The sequence below is a fragment of the Salvia miltiorrhiza genome, chromosome 5, assembly GCF_028751815.1.
Source record: "Salvia miltiorrhiza cultivar Shanhuang (shh) chromosome 5, IMPLAD_Smil_shh, whole genome shotgun sequence".
NCBI classification, from domain to species: domain Eukaryota; kingdom Viridiplantae; phylum Streptophyta; class Magnoliopsida; order Lamiales; family Lamiaceae; genus Salvia; species Salvia miltiorrhiza.
Genome location: NC_080391.1, coordinates 22,912,229 through 22,927,706, shown reverse-complemented (window position 1 = coordinate 22,927,706; position 15,478 = coordinate 22,912,229). Strand labels below are relative to the sequence as shown.

At 37.2% G+C, this 15,478-nt stretch overlaps 1 long non-coding RNA gene across 1 annotated transcript; it reads left to right on the top strand.

Moving 5' to 3' along the window:
- Window positions 1-3,437: 3,437 nt before the first annotated feature.
- On the top strand, window positions 3,438-4,005 carry LOC130986823 (uncharacterized). The gene is made up of 2 exons (XR_009089416.1): window positions 3,438-3,481; window positions 3,608-4,005. It is a non-coding gene; the product is annotated as an uncharacterized LOC130986823 (long non-coding RNA).
- The last annotated feature ends 11,473 nt before the right edge of the window (window positions 4,006-15,478 follow it).

Below are 15,478 nucleotides of genomic sequence, written 5' to 3'. Positions count from 1 at the left end.
GATCTCAGAAGCTCCACAAAATAGGGATGGTGGAGAAAATGTCAAAAAGGGTGACAAAAACCTCCATAAGAATGTGCGTGAGATGCAGAGTTCTGATCAACCACCATTAAGGCATAGTTTTGGATCTGATGGCGATGACTCATGAATTGATTATGAGCTGCGACATCTTGTGGGATGAGAGACGAGGGAGGTGGGGGTTATATGATTTATCAGTGAAAAGAGTGGGATGAGAGGGAGGTGGGGGTTATATGATTTATCAATGAAAAGAGTGTATGTATTATTCCAAATTAGTTTTTATAAACTTATAACTCATTACATATTTTAAATGGGGGCTACAGGGATAAAATGGTACAATTATAATTATTTTTATTATTTTTTAAATAAAAGGCTATAGTGATAAAATTGGGGGCTATGTTTAAAATTACCCTATTGCAATACATGTCTTATCCAATTTACAATAGGCCCATAAGCATGACAGACCCATATATTTAATTAAAACTGTTGATAGCTTATAATTCGAACGTCTATATCTATATAACATATAAAAGAGGAATTATTTTCTAAACATCGTCATATTTTATTTATGAAAAAAATATTCAATATACATCTTAAATTTAATAGTATTAAAATCATAAAAACTGATATTAAAATATTTTATATTCTCTCTTCGTTAAAATTTTACAACTTTTTATTTATGTTTGTGTATTAAAATATTTATTTATTATGACGTGTAATACTCTTTTTTAATAATGCATAACGCTAGTTTTCGCTATCGAATAATTTTTAAATTTATTTAATAACTATAATTATCATTACTCTTTATACAAAGTTGAAAAAATTTACATTTTCAAATTCAGAATTTTATTGAGTAATTGACATGAATTATTTTATTTTATTTTTACACAATATTTTGTATTTGTTTATATTTTATTTTTGTTTAATATTTATATTTATTTATTTATTGAAATGTATCTTTTAATTTCGATGTTCGTTGTGCATCGCACGAATGGACTTACTAGTATTATATAAAACAACAGTATTATGATAATATTTTACCGCCATATTTTCTCTATCCAACATATATTTTAACTTTCCCACATTATTAAGCACAATTCACTAAAACTGAAAAATCCCAAGAAATTTCTCCAACAATTTAGGGTATTATTTTTGTTAATGCTTCAAATAATTTTTAGAGTAAAATTTTGAAGTAGCCAAAATGAAGCATAAAACACAATTTATAGCCACACATTGAAAAAACACAAATTTTGGCCATTTTTATTGATTTGGACGTTTTTACCCTTAATGAGGCAGACCGGGTAGGATTAGGCACGCGGGTCGCGTGCCGGGTCGGGTTAGGCACTTATGGCACTATTAGTGCCATAAGTGCCAAGATTTTACTTTGGTTTTATTTTGGATTTCCGTTGGCACTTCTGGCACTAGTGCCAGAAGTGCCAACGGAAATCCAAAATAAAACCAAGTAAAATAATCATTTTGGGCACTTATGGCACTAATAGTGCCATAAGTGCCATACGTGCAGCACAGAAACAACATTATTTAAACCCTAAATGGAACATCTAAACCCTAAATGGATAATCTAAACCTCAAATGGATAATTTAAACCCTAAATGGAATATCTAAACCCTAGGGGGAAGTGTGCACTTATGGCACTAAGTGCCATACGTGTAGCACACAGATCAGATCAGATCTGCCATGGCTGAAATCGAAGGAGGCAGAGATCAGATCTGCCGATGGAGGAGGCGGCGCAACGATCAGATCAGATCCACCGCCGCCGCCTCATCAGACCAGATCTGCTGCCGCCGCGCGTTGGAGAGAGAGAGAGGGAGATGAGAAAGAGAGAGGAGAGAGTGGCAGCCGCTGGAGAGAGAGAGAGGGAGGATCTCCTCCACCACCGCCGCGAGAGCTCCGACGAATTCTCCAAGCTCGGCGCCGCTGCCGCGCAGTCGCTGGAGAGAGAGAGAGAGAGAGAGAGAGGAGCCGCTGGAGCAGAGAGAGGGAGATGAGAAAGAGAGAGGAGCCGCTGGAGAGAGAGAGAGAGAGAGAGAGAAAGAGGGTGATGAGAAAGAGAGAGGAGAGAGAGAGAAGGGTAGAATAGTCATGACATATAAAAAATGGCCAAAATTTATGTTTTTTCAAATGGTGGACAAAATTTGATGTTGTATGTTGAATAGGGCCATTCGACCCTATTGTTTCTAATTTTTAAATGGCATAACATTAATAATTGATTTGAAGTTGCAATAATAATTATAATATTAAGGGTTTATTTGTATGGAAAAATATGTTAGAGACTTAATTTTTTGGAAGAAACATTTTTTTTTTTTTTTTTGAATTGGAGGTACGTGGATCTTTTAGAGAAACATTTATTTTTTTTGAATTGGTTGTGGGAGTGGGCATGAACCCCAAATCTCTCACTCTATAAGAAAATACCACTAGTTTCTGGTATCTTTGACTTTTCTTTTTCTAAATATTAGTTGTTGAAGTTTACTTTTCATCATTAATTTTTTGAAAATTACTTAATTAGGCATATTAACTTGAGTAAAAGTAATTAGGCACTTTTATTTCTGCAAATACTAGGACAAAGTAGACTTTTACATAAAGTAAGACTAGTACACTCTCCCATGCGATGCACGGCGAACATCAAACTGAGCGACATATTAAATAATAAAATATGAATATTAAACAAATTCAAAAAAATAAGAAAATATAAATTATTTTTAAAAAGTTGAAATGAAATAATTCATATATATCTTTAACTCAATAAAGAATCTAAAATTTAAGAACACATAAATTTTCAACTTTGTATAAAACGTAATAATAATAAATTATTAAATAATTTAAATATTTTATATTATATTAGATAAATACAAAGTAAAATTGTATTTAACAATAAGAAAAATAACATTTAGACATTATATTTATATATTGAGGTGGGGATCCTGTGATAATTGAATTTTTCGTGAGAAATGAGAATGACGAACAGACACACAAAATCAATGAACACGAAATGAACGAATACAAATAAAATTTTCTCCCCCTTTAAGATTCTAACTAAGGTGCTGCATTAATCAAGTAATGAAAAGCTTCCACCAGAGATCTTTGAGAAATTGTTAAATTGTGAAATTTGATTAATTATAAATTATTTTTTATTTGTAAAATTTTCTATATCTTTTTATTTTTTATTTTATTTCTTTTTAAAATTATGAAATTTGACTAATTATAAATTATTTAATATGGATGTTAAATTGAAGATCACGATAAGACCTTTAATTTGATATATTTTACGTAAATATTTGATTTAAAGTGTGTGACACGTCTTTATACATTTAACCAAATAAATAAATTATTACTTGCATCTAAAATCAAAAGGCATTAATTGACCTAAGATAAAGATTTTTCCTCCAATTTTACTCCCACGCCGCTCAACCCTCTCTCTACCCACACCGCTCAATCTTATCACGAAGATGTAGATTAATGTTCTTTTACTCTCGTTATCAGCAAAGTAACTTAGAGTTTATCTCCTTTGTGAGTTGAAGTTCGTGTTGTAAGGGTGTAAGTGTGTACCCTCACTTAAAAAGTTAGTGTTATCTAGCTTTCGACGTTTTATTCCAGTAGGCAATTAACAACAACAGCAGCATCCAATGCCAAGCCTGGCCATGACATTATCTGCTTGACACGCCGCCGTCTCACTCTCGGTGAGTTTGTCGTCCCACTCATTGTGACTCTGCCCCTCTGGTCGTGGCGGTCTGCCAGTTTTCCTGCTTGCCCCTGTCAAATTATTGATGATTTACCAGAGTTTATAAATTCTTGATTTCTTTGTAATGTATGTATTGGATATTTTTCTGATATTGCGGGATTTTTTTGTTTTGCAATAGTGAGAATGAAAACTAAAACTTGTAGCTTTAATTTTTTCGGCATATTTTTGTGCAATTGCATTCGGTTGGTAATTGACCAAAAATCTAATTCGGTTTCTGTACGTTGTGGTGGTGACGTCGACGACCACAACAGAGGATGATTGTTTGTAAATTTCAGATGTCTGATGAGAAGTACAACCATGATTTGTGAGAGTATTTGATTGCAAATCTGTTAGGAGGAGGAAATCAGGTGAACTTCTTCTTTACCGATGTCGCATCTTCTTCTTCATCTTCGCTCAATCTTTCTTCCTCACCTTTTCTTCTTCTTCCCATCTCAGTCTACTCTTTAGTGCCACTTCTGCTCCTTCTTAATCGTTTTTTCTTCCCATTTTCGTCCACTCTTCAGCGATGTTTTCATTTCTTCTTTTTCTTCTTCCCATCGCATAACTCATAAGTATATCGATATAGATCGATTGTTAGTATAAACGAAAATAATGTAAATTGGGTCATATTTATAGCTTAAAATAAAATAAGCTGGTAATGATGGCTTTAGTGGGGTGAACGTGTGTAGCTGCAAATGGTAATCCCACGTTTCAAAGATTTTGTAAACAAAAGAACTGTTTTTGGAAATAAAAGAACTGAGAATTCAAATGTTTGCCGAAAATTTGTTAATTTTAAATTTTTGCCGCAAAAAAATATCGTTTCACTGTTCTTTCATGTAATATATTGATAGTCGTTGTTCCAAATATATTGTGATAGAACCGTGAGAGAAGAGTGAAATAAAATCGGTGAGAGAACCGTGTTAGAGTGGAAGAGAGAAAATTGTTGTAGCTAGAGAACGTGTGAGAGAGAATTTTTGTGGGGAAAAGTTAAGTGAGAGAGAATTTTTGTGGGGAAAAGTTAACTGTTGAAAACTGTGTTTTCATATAATAGATAAATGTAGATTTGCCCTTTATATGTTGTTTTATTTGCTAAATTGCTACAAACTGCGTTTTCATATAATAGATAGATAAAATAGTGGCGAACAACTTCTTTTTTCTTTTTATGGCTCAAATATGTCCAGGTATGCGCCACTTCTCTCTTCCACTTTTTTTTTCTTTAAAGTAAACTAAAATTTCCTTGAATTAAATTATTAATTGAGATAATAATAATAATAATAATAATAATAATAATAATAATAATAATAATAATAATAATAATAATAATAATAATAATAATAATAATGATGATGATGATGATGATGAGGACAAAAATATGCAGCCCTTATTTTCTGGGATTCGGCCTTATCTCGAAAGCTATCAAATAAAGAGAAGATCAACACGAAGAAGAAGATAAATATGAGGAATTAGAGTCCTATTCTAAGTCTAAATAGAATCATTTTTTAAGTAGGTTTATTAATATTTTGCTTATAAATAAGGCATGTATTTTCATTATTTAGGGCATCCGATCGGTCCCAAACGATCTCTCTTTGTACAATGTAATCTCTCACCAAAACATAGTGAAAAACCCCCCAAAAAAACCTCGTGGATGTAGATCTTACGATCGAACCACGTAAATCTCTGTGTTCTTATTGCTTTCTGTTATAGGTGATTTTTTTGGGCACAACAACAAATAATAATAATAATAATAATAATAATAATAATAATAATAATAATAATAATAATAATAATAATAATAATAATAATAATAATAATAATAATAATAATAATAATAATAATAATAATAATAACAATACTGAATAAACATACCTAAGTATGAAGAAAAAAAATACATAATAAGCATTGGAAATATGAATTCTATAAAATTATGTTAATTTCCTTATTTTCAGATTCTTATTATTGTTGAACCAAATAGAAGAATTTTAAATTATTAAATAAATTAATTTTTTAGGACATGATGCATGTTTGGCCCATAATTAAGTTTAATTTTCAGTTATTAAGGAGGCACTCTTCTGTGCAACCGGTTGATTTCAGAATGACACTATTTGTATGCTGAATAGTGTCATTCGAAAATGTTCAAGTGTCATTTCTCGAATGAATAGTGTCATTCTGGAAACTAGTTGCAGGGCCGTACCTATATTTCACGAGGCCCTAAGCGAGAATTTTAAAAGAGGCTCCTATAATACATTTTTTTTACGATATCAAGCATATAATTTTTTATATCTAGCAAAACATAAAAAATCACTAGCTAATAAGAATTATAAGAAAAACAATATGAAGTTATTATATCATACTAAAAGAATAATTGCTACAAAACTGACAAATGTTTCTTACTTTTAAGCAAATGCAATACATCTTCCAATTTTAGAGGCACATATTTCTTACTTTTTACCCAATTCACTTAACATTTTTTTAGCTTGATCCATGGCATGATAAAACCTATACTCTTTAAATTTATCAAACAATCAAATAAATTCTTGTAAAAATATGATAACTCTCACATAAATCTGTATCTTCAAATTGAAAAAATTTACTCATTTTAAATATAATATATATATATATATAATTATAATTATAATTATAATTATAATTATAATTATAATTATAATTATAAACATACGCATTAAAAAAATGGGCCCCCAAAAACTTGGGGCCCTAGGCAATAGCATCTTGTGCTTATGCCTAGTTACGGCTCTGACTAGTTGCACGATGCAACCGATTGCACATGAATATTTGTGATTGGTGAAACGAGAAATAATACGATCCACAAAAGCAGTAAACGACATCGGATTTACGTGGTTCGGTCGAGAAGACCTACGTCCACGGGGGTTTTGGGGGTTTTCCACTATGATCGAGAGAGTGTTTACAGTTTACAAGTTGTAGGCTCAAAATGACTATCCTAATCTATGCATCAAGGCCCTATTTATAAGCATGAACATAAACTTAAGGCCCTTGGGCCCATTAGACCAATGAATCAAGCCCAAGCCTCGTTATTCTAATCTACATCTTGCAATTGAGCCATTCGAGCTGGAGAGCGGAACCGAGCTGAGCTAAGCCGAGAGTCAGGACAATCCTGTATCAAATATCAGAAATAACCACAATAACAATAATAACTAGAAATATTCCCGTTATGTTTAGCACAACGCTGGTGCATATTTCAGTCCTCATCAGCTACTCCCCCTAGTCTGGTTGAACCGGGTATTCTTCGTGTTCAGCCAGCGAAGTATTGTTAAAGCCAGCGCTGTGCTGTTTTCCTTAATCCCTGCAAATCATGAAGACATAAGAGTTTTAATACTGTAAGAAAGCAAAGATAAGTATTTTCCCCTTGACTTTGGAATTTGTAGTTCCAAGTTAGATTTCCTTTTTGTTTGTTGAATGTTGACAAAGATAAATAATTTCCATTTCTTTGGGCGCATAAGAAGACCAGCGCTGAGAATACTCCATATTGAATACTTTACATAGATAAGCAATATAAATGCCTTGTGTTGGATGAATCAGAAGACCGTTGCAAGAATACCCGAATAACATAGGAGACCCATGTCGAAGTTGAGAAATATGGTACTCTGATTATCTGAGAAAACCCGTCATAAATATTTGTCGAGTCTGAACAATATACCCTGTTGTTGAGCGCGTAAAAAATCCAGCGCGTGAGAAGACCAATAGATAATCCGCGTGTAAGAAAACCAGCGGCAGATGATTGAAATCCCGACAGAGGATTGAAATCCCGACAGAGCATTGAAATCCCGACAGAGGATTGAAATCCCGGCAGAGCATTGAAATCCCGGCAGGGCATTGAAATCCCGGCAGATGATTGAAATCCCGACAGAGGATTAAAATCCCGGCAGAGCATTGAAATCCCGGCAGGGCATTGAAATCCCGGCAGAGGATTGAAATCCCGGCAGAGCATTGAAATCACGGCAGAGCAGTAAAATCACGGTGGGGCATTGAAATCATGCCAGAGCATTGGAGTCATTCCAGAGCATTGAAATCATGCCAGAGCATTGGAGTCACGGACGGTGGCAGAGCATAGGAATCACGGACGGTGGCAGAGCATTGGGATCGCGGACGGTGGCAGAGCATAGGAATCACGGACGGCGGCAGAGCATAGGAATCACGGACGGTGGCAGAGCATTGGGATCACGGACGGTGGCAGAGCATTGGGGTCACGGACGGTGGCAGAGCATTGGGGTTACGGACGGTGGCAGAGCATTCCTCTGCTGCTTCCCTCCTTTGTATGTAGTCCTTTGCTGCTTCCCATCCAAGCATTCCTTTGCTGCTTCCCATCCAAGCTTGAGTACTCTGCGCGGAGCATGGAGGACCCGGGGGTGCAACCAACTTTCGCGGCTTACGATTAAATAGTAACCCTCTGCGCGGAGCATGGAGGACCCGGGGGGTGCAACCAACTTTCGCGGCTTACGATTAAATAGTAACCCTCTGCGCGGAGCATGGAGGACCCGGGGGGTGCAACCAACTTTTGCGACTTACGATTAAGAGAACACCCTGCACGGAGCATGGAAGACCCGGGGGGTGCAACCAACTTTCGTGGCTTACGGTTAAAAGAACACTCTGCGCGGAGCATGGAGGGCCTGGCCGGCGCAACCAACTTTTGCGGCTTACGATAGCATCCCTCTGCGCGGAGCATGGAAGACCCTGGGGGTGCAACCAACTTTCGCGGCTTACGATAGCATCCCTCTGCGCGGAGCATGGAGGACCCAGGGGGTGCCACCAACTTTCACGGCTTACGATAGCAATGATTCCTCTGCTTTTCCCTTGACTTGCTGAGATGCAATTTTGAATTTGTAAATTGGGGACTACGGGTATACACCCTACTCCCCCCTCTGGTGACATGTGCAATGCCTCTGCATGAACATGTCAAGTGTGTGTGTTTGGTGCTCATGCTTGTGATGATTGTGAGGGAGTTAGCATAATTACAATTCCCAAGTAACATAATTCAAGTTGCATTTCAAGCCCTAGCACATATGCAGAAGGTGTGCAACTTCGTTTATTAATAATGTCATATTTCAAGTCTAAGCACATATGCAGAAGTTGTGCAGCTTCCAAGATGATGTTGTGATTACATAAATCCCATCAAAGATCATATAAGTCATGGTTTTGCCCAAGTAAAGAAGTGGAATATTTCCCAAATCTCTATCATGCTTACATGTTCCCATAAAATACCCTAAGATCATAATTTTGCCTAGTGATAAAGCATAATACTCCCCCATCATGCTCACATGCTTCCACGAGATAAAGTTCAGCGAAGTACCTGAATTACCACTTACAAGTGGATTAGCTTTTCGTGTTATGGTGATTACCATACTTGTTCAAAGCTTTCCCAAATTTGTTTGCCCTGTGCTACAAGATCTTTGAATCGCCACTCGTTAGTGGATTGTCTTTTCGTGTTATGGTGAGTACCATACTTGTTCAAGTGTTTTCCTCAAAATATGTTTGTCATGTGCTGTAAAGATTCTTAAGCAAAAGTATTAATAAAATATGAGAGCCCTCCCAGGGCTGTAAACCCGTTAATAAAGAAGGCAGAAATTCCGGACATGACTAATGTAATTAATCTCCAAATGACTCCCAAACAGATTGATCGTAACAATAAAACTAGAGAGGGCTGAGTTTCCAAAAATTAGAACCGAATCAGTCCTAAGATCATAGCAAAGTTATAGCATCCGTTCCGACTCCCGAGATTACTGCCGAATCATAGTAAAGACTAGCAATATTGGTCCCAAAAACAGATGAAGATCATAACAATATTAAGCTCAAAATTCTGTACATATATGTGTATGTATTCCCGGTGCAGGTATCATAAAAGGAATAACAAATTTGATAAAACTTAACAAGGCTGAACAGAAGTGCTGCATCAGCGCAGCGGCGCAGCTTATGAGCTGCTCGCCCTCCCTGCGCTGCATCGACGCAGCGGCGCAGCTGCTGACATAAATTAAGAACTATGTTACAGACCATAAAAAGAATAAAAGAATCAAGGGACTTATTAACAACCCAAACTGCATCAGGTTATGAAACAATTCATCCCAAATTTCAGCAGAGTTTCGCCATTCAACTCATTAAAAGAAAATGATAAAATCTTGAGCTCATTAAGCTTAGCAATAACAGCCCACATTTTTGTTTCGAATTATTAAAGTATTTATATCCTCATTCGCCCACTAAACGTATAAGCTTTCGACATTTCAATTTAAAATTCAAAAGCTTCTGTATAAACTCCACTGATTTAGAAACCTTCTTCTTATGACTTATATGGAATAACAGAATACACAAACTCAGAGAATAATCAAACCACTTATCTTCATGTGCGGGGTTGTCGTCGTCGACACCGTTGTTGTTTCTAGTGTTCATTCAGAGCAGAGCAATGCCTCCGCTGGGTCCTAATGATCGACGCCTAAATTCCTTTATTATTTTCCCTACAATCATGGGAGTAGCAGTATATTGCTTGATATCGTTTTCGCCGCTCATCAGAGAGAAGACCAGCGATGGATTTTCCAGATTTGTGAAGGAGAATTCGTCGGTTGAAAGCAGCGGCAGCCACAGCGCCGAGGTCCTCTCTGCTCTGGCGAGGTTATGCTCTCTGCTCCGATCCTCTGCTCTGCTCTGGCGAGGTTCTGCCCTCTGGTCCGTTCCTCTGCTCTGCTCCTTGGCAGAGCCGAGGTCTGCTCCTCTGCTCTGTTCCTCTGATCCGCTCCTCTGCTCTGCTCCTTGGTAGAGCCGAGGTCTGCCCCTCTTCTTTGTTCCTCTGATCCGCTCCTCTTTGTTCCTCTGATCCGCTCCTCTGCTCTGCTCCTTGGTAGAGCCGAGGTCTGCCCCTCTGCTTTGTTCCTCTGATCCGCTCCTCTGCTCTGCTCCTTGGTAGAGCCGAGGTCTGCCCCTCTGCTTTGCGAGTAACTAAAAACAGGGCTCCAAATGTGCATATGTAGTGCGCAACTTCAAGGGCCGAAGCCCATAATTCCTTAGCTCTGATTTTGGGAATCCCCTGTACCTGTTTCTATTCACAACCTCCCTTTTGTCCTCACACACAACAGACACACAATAAGAAGCAAAATAAGCAAAGAAATTAAGGAATCAAGCTTGCTCTGAAATTAATGGAGATAATCCCTTTAATGAATGGAGGCATGCTCCATAAAGATGGGTCACGACGTGACCGTTCTTCAGATTTCCGGTGGATCACGCCTCTAACCCGCAGAAACCAATCCCTCAATTCATTTTCCCCATATCAGCCCCTAACGAATCTTCATGAGTCTCCGTGCTTGTGGACAGAGAACTGGTTACCCGGACAAAGGCAGCGCAGAGCTAGTGAGGCGCTAGCTTCGACAGAGCTCAAATTAAGAAGCAGCACAGCTGGTTGTCAACGAGAGAAAGGAGCCGTTCCTGCGGCAACGGCGATTATAAATCCCGATTTCAGGATTTCATCAGAGTTGAAGATAGATTGCACCCTAAACACACGATAAAAACACAAGGTTAACCAAGATTTGCACAAAATTGATGAGAGATACATATTAGCTAAGAAAATTGGGCGTTTTCCCCTCCGTCAGTTGTCGACGATAGAAGATTAATTTTAACGAGAGAGATGACTTGGCTTTCTGAAGTAGGCGTTTCTGTCCCTGTTCCTTTCGAGAATTTTTCCAAATCTGGGCAATTCCCTAAGTTCCCCTTGACTTCTGTAATTCGACCCAAATCCGGGCACCGCAAATGATTGTGGTTCAGCGGCAACCGCTTGGACTGCCCAGTCACTGACAGTGAGCTACGACGACGGAACATCATTTATTTTTGCTGAAATCCGGCGTCCCCTTTCCTGGAGATGGGTTGTTGCAGAACTTTAGTTGCTTTAGGGACCGATGATAACGGCGGCGAAGGCGATCGGTGTTGGCTGCGGGCGGCGGATCTAGCCGAGACTTCTAGGGATTGTGGGATAAACTCCATTTTTTCTTTTTCGTTTTTGAAAAACACCGAGAGAGATGGGCGATGGGGATTGTGGATCTGATATTGGTCGATTTTTGGAGAATGTGGTTTTCCAGCCTTGTGGTTTTTGATTGGAGGTCGAATTGTTGTATGGAATTGGGGCTATTCCATTCGAGGTGGTCGTGGTTGGCTGTGGGTGGCGAATCTCGCCGGGAATCATGGGGACTTTAGGGATCGTCTCCGGCTTTGATAGAAAATTATAGAGGAACGTTGATTCTACGATTTTGATTCGAGGAACTGGGTGTTGGATCATAAAACTGATAGGAAGCACAGATTTGAGGAGATGTGGTGTCGATTTTCGCCGGAAAATTTATGGAGAAGAGAGATCACCGATTCAACAGAAAACAAAATAATGGGAGAGAACTGGATAATGGCTTAGATATTTGGGCCTTCTTTCAGATTTCCCCGGAGATGGCGATTTTGGGGATTTCTGATGGACGATCGAAAATTGCTGGCTACCTGTTGGAGGTGGTGTCGGTTTTCGTCGGAAAATTTATGGAGAAGAAAGATCAGTGACCATCGTTACCGGAAAGTGGAAAAACGGAAGCACAAATCGGAATCTGGAAAATTGGGAAAAACATCAAATCGGAGCCCAATTTCTCACGCCTTAGCTCAATTTCCCACAGACGGCGCCAGTTGGTGAAACGAGAAATAATACGATCCACAAAAGCAGTAAACGACATCGGATTTACGTGGTTCGGTCGAGAAGACCTACGTCCACGGGGTTTTGGGGGTTTTCCACTATAATGAGAGAGTGTTTACTGTTTACAAGTTGTAGGCTCAAAATGACTATCTCCCCTAATCTATGCACCAACGCCCTATTTATAAGCATGAACATAAACTTAAGGCCCTTGGGCCCATTAGACCCCTAAAGTCCATTAGACCAATGAATCAAGCCCAAGCCTCGTTATTCTAATCTACATCTTGCAATTGAGCCATCCGAGCTGGAGAGCGGAACCGAGCTGAGCTAAGCCGAGAGTCAGGGCAATCCTGTATCAAATATAAAAAATAACCACAATAACTAGAAATATTCCCGTTATGTTTAGCACAGCGCTGGTGCATATTTCAGTCCTCATCAGTGATCAAGGGGTATTACGTAAGGAAATACAGAACCATGATATTAAAATACATAAACGATAAGATTGAAAAAAAAATGAATTCAATTCCTCTTCAAAAAAAAAAAAAAAAAATCGTGATTCTACCCCTATTTAACAATTCCTACATATACCACCTACCACTTTGATCTGGATTCTGGAGTCGTCCCCAACCCCCAACAAATTTTAATATTGCTCTACTACATAGTACATACCCGCCATCAGAAAATACAAAACATAAAACAAAACAAAACCCTAAATCTTAGCATTTTTCTGTTACCTTATGAGTTCACTATATACCATGAAAATATAATCTATTTTTTCGATAATAATCCAATACGATAGATTTATTTTCATGTGGATGAGTGCTCAGTTCTTAATTTGTCTTGAAGGACAAAGATGCTCCGTGAAAGAATATTTTAATTTCGGTTGACAATGGTCCAATGTCATAGATTTCTTTCCATGTGAATGAGTACCCAATGCTTTGTTACGACACAAAATAAGTTTTTTTACTGTTGTCATATGATAAAACTATAAATAGAACCATTCTTGAAAACAATCAAACAAAATTCAACACCCGTAATTTCCGTGAGGATACGACAATTTCTTCAATAAAAATTGTGTATTATCATTTGGTTCTAGCCATTGTTTGAAAGTTTCTTTTTGAGGGCATTGAAAGTTTAAATTAAGAATCACTTATGGCACTAAAAAAAACTCGCCAAATACCGAGAAAAATTACCGAGGGCAAGTTCTACTTACCGACGACAAGAAACATGGGTAGGATATAGCACATTTACCGACGGTGCACACTGCCGGTAAAGTTACCGACGGCAATTGCAGCCGTCGGTAACCACCGGCGCCGTCGCTAGTTATAAATTTATTATTTAATTATTATTTGATTAATACTACCTACGACGTTTGTAACACCCCAATTTTCATAAACTTTTCAATATAAAATCTTTGAAAACTAATATATAAAAATAAAATTTCTTGAATTATAAAAGTTTAAACCAATTTAAAATCAACTTGTCAAAACTAAAGTAGTAACATGACATAAAATGATAAACTAAAAAGTAACATGTTTCAACTTAAATTTCTATGGAAATACTAAATCTCTAGTCATTCTCGACTTCCATGGCCACCTCGACTCTAATACTGCAAAACTGAAAAGATAAGGGGTGAGCATATTGAAAATATACTCAGTGAGGAACATAACAAAATATTCATATATGTCACATATATAATTAAATCACATTATCATACTTGCAAACATACGCCAAGAGACTAGAGCCCCTTGACAAACATAATCATAGTTTGAGTCGATGGCTTAAGTCCCATGACCAAACACATACATAAATCAATGGCTTAGGTCCCATGATCGATCAATGGCTTAGGTCCCATGATCACACATAACATAGATCAATGGCTTAGGTCCCATGATCGCACATAACATAGATCAATGGCTTAGGTCCCATGATCGCACATAACATAGATCAATGGCTTAGGTCCCATGATCGATCAATGGCTTAGGTCCCATGATCGCACATAACATAGATCAATGGCTTAGGTCCCATGATCGATCAATGGCTTAGGTCCCATGATCACACATAACATAGATCAATGGCTTAGGTCCCATGATCGCACATAACATAGATCAATGGCTTAGGTCCCATGATCGCACATAACATAGATCAATGGCTTAGGTCCCATGATCGCACATAACATAGATCAATGGCTTAGGTCCCATGATCGCACATAACAACATAGTCATAAGATGCACGTAAACAAGTAATCAACGCGAGAATAAAAATATATATAACTATATGAATAAGCGTAAAATCCCTCACCTTAAAGTCGAAGACAAATAAAACAAATTCGGAATGAGGGTCTTAATCGCACCGTACCAAAAGGGACGAAAACAGATAGCAACAGAAACTGAGAGACGAGACTTCCGAAAAAATATTTCTTGCGTGTGATTTTTAGGGGAGATATTATGCCTCTATTTATACTAGTCTTTAAAGAGTTCTAGTTCTAATAGGAAACAAAAATAATACTAATAATAATAATAATAATAATAATAATAATAATAATAATAATAATAATAATAATAATAATAATAATAATAATAATAATCTAGATAAAAAAATTAATGGTGCATATCTATATATATCTAAAAAAATAAGCTAAACAAGAAAATACTAATAAATAAACTTATATAATAAATCTAAATATTTGGGATGTTACAACGTTTGCCGTCGGTGATTACCGGTGTGTGCCGTCGGCATACGTGGGACGGGTCGGAATTTTCTGCATAAAAATGGTAAGCTAGATTGAATTCAACGTATGCAATTGAGTTCAAAATACATTACAAGTACCATATTAAAATACTTATGGGGTATAAGCTAGATTTACAACATCTCTTGGATATCATCTCGACATATGAATGTATGATATTGTATATTGAAATAAAGTTTAAATTATGAATTAATAGGTACTAGATATATCAATAATACGAGTGTTCTGTACTGGTGACCACTCGAAATGGACTTCACGGTTAAGCGTACTTGACTTAGAACACAACTAAGATTGGGTAACCCACTGC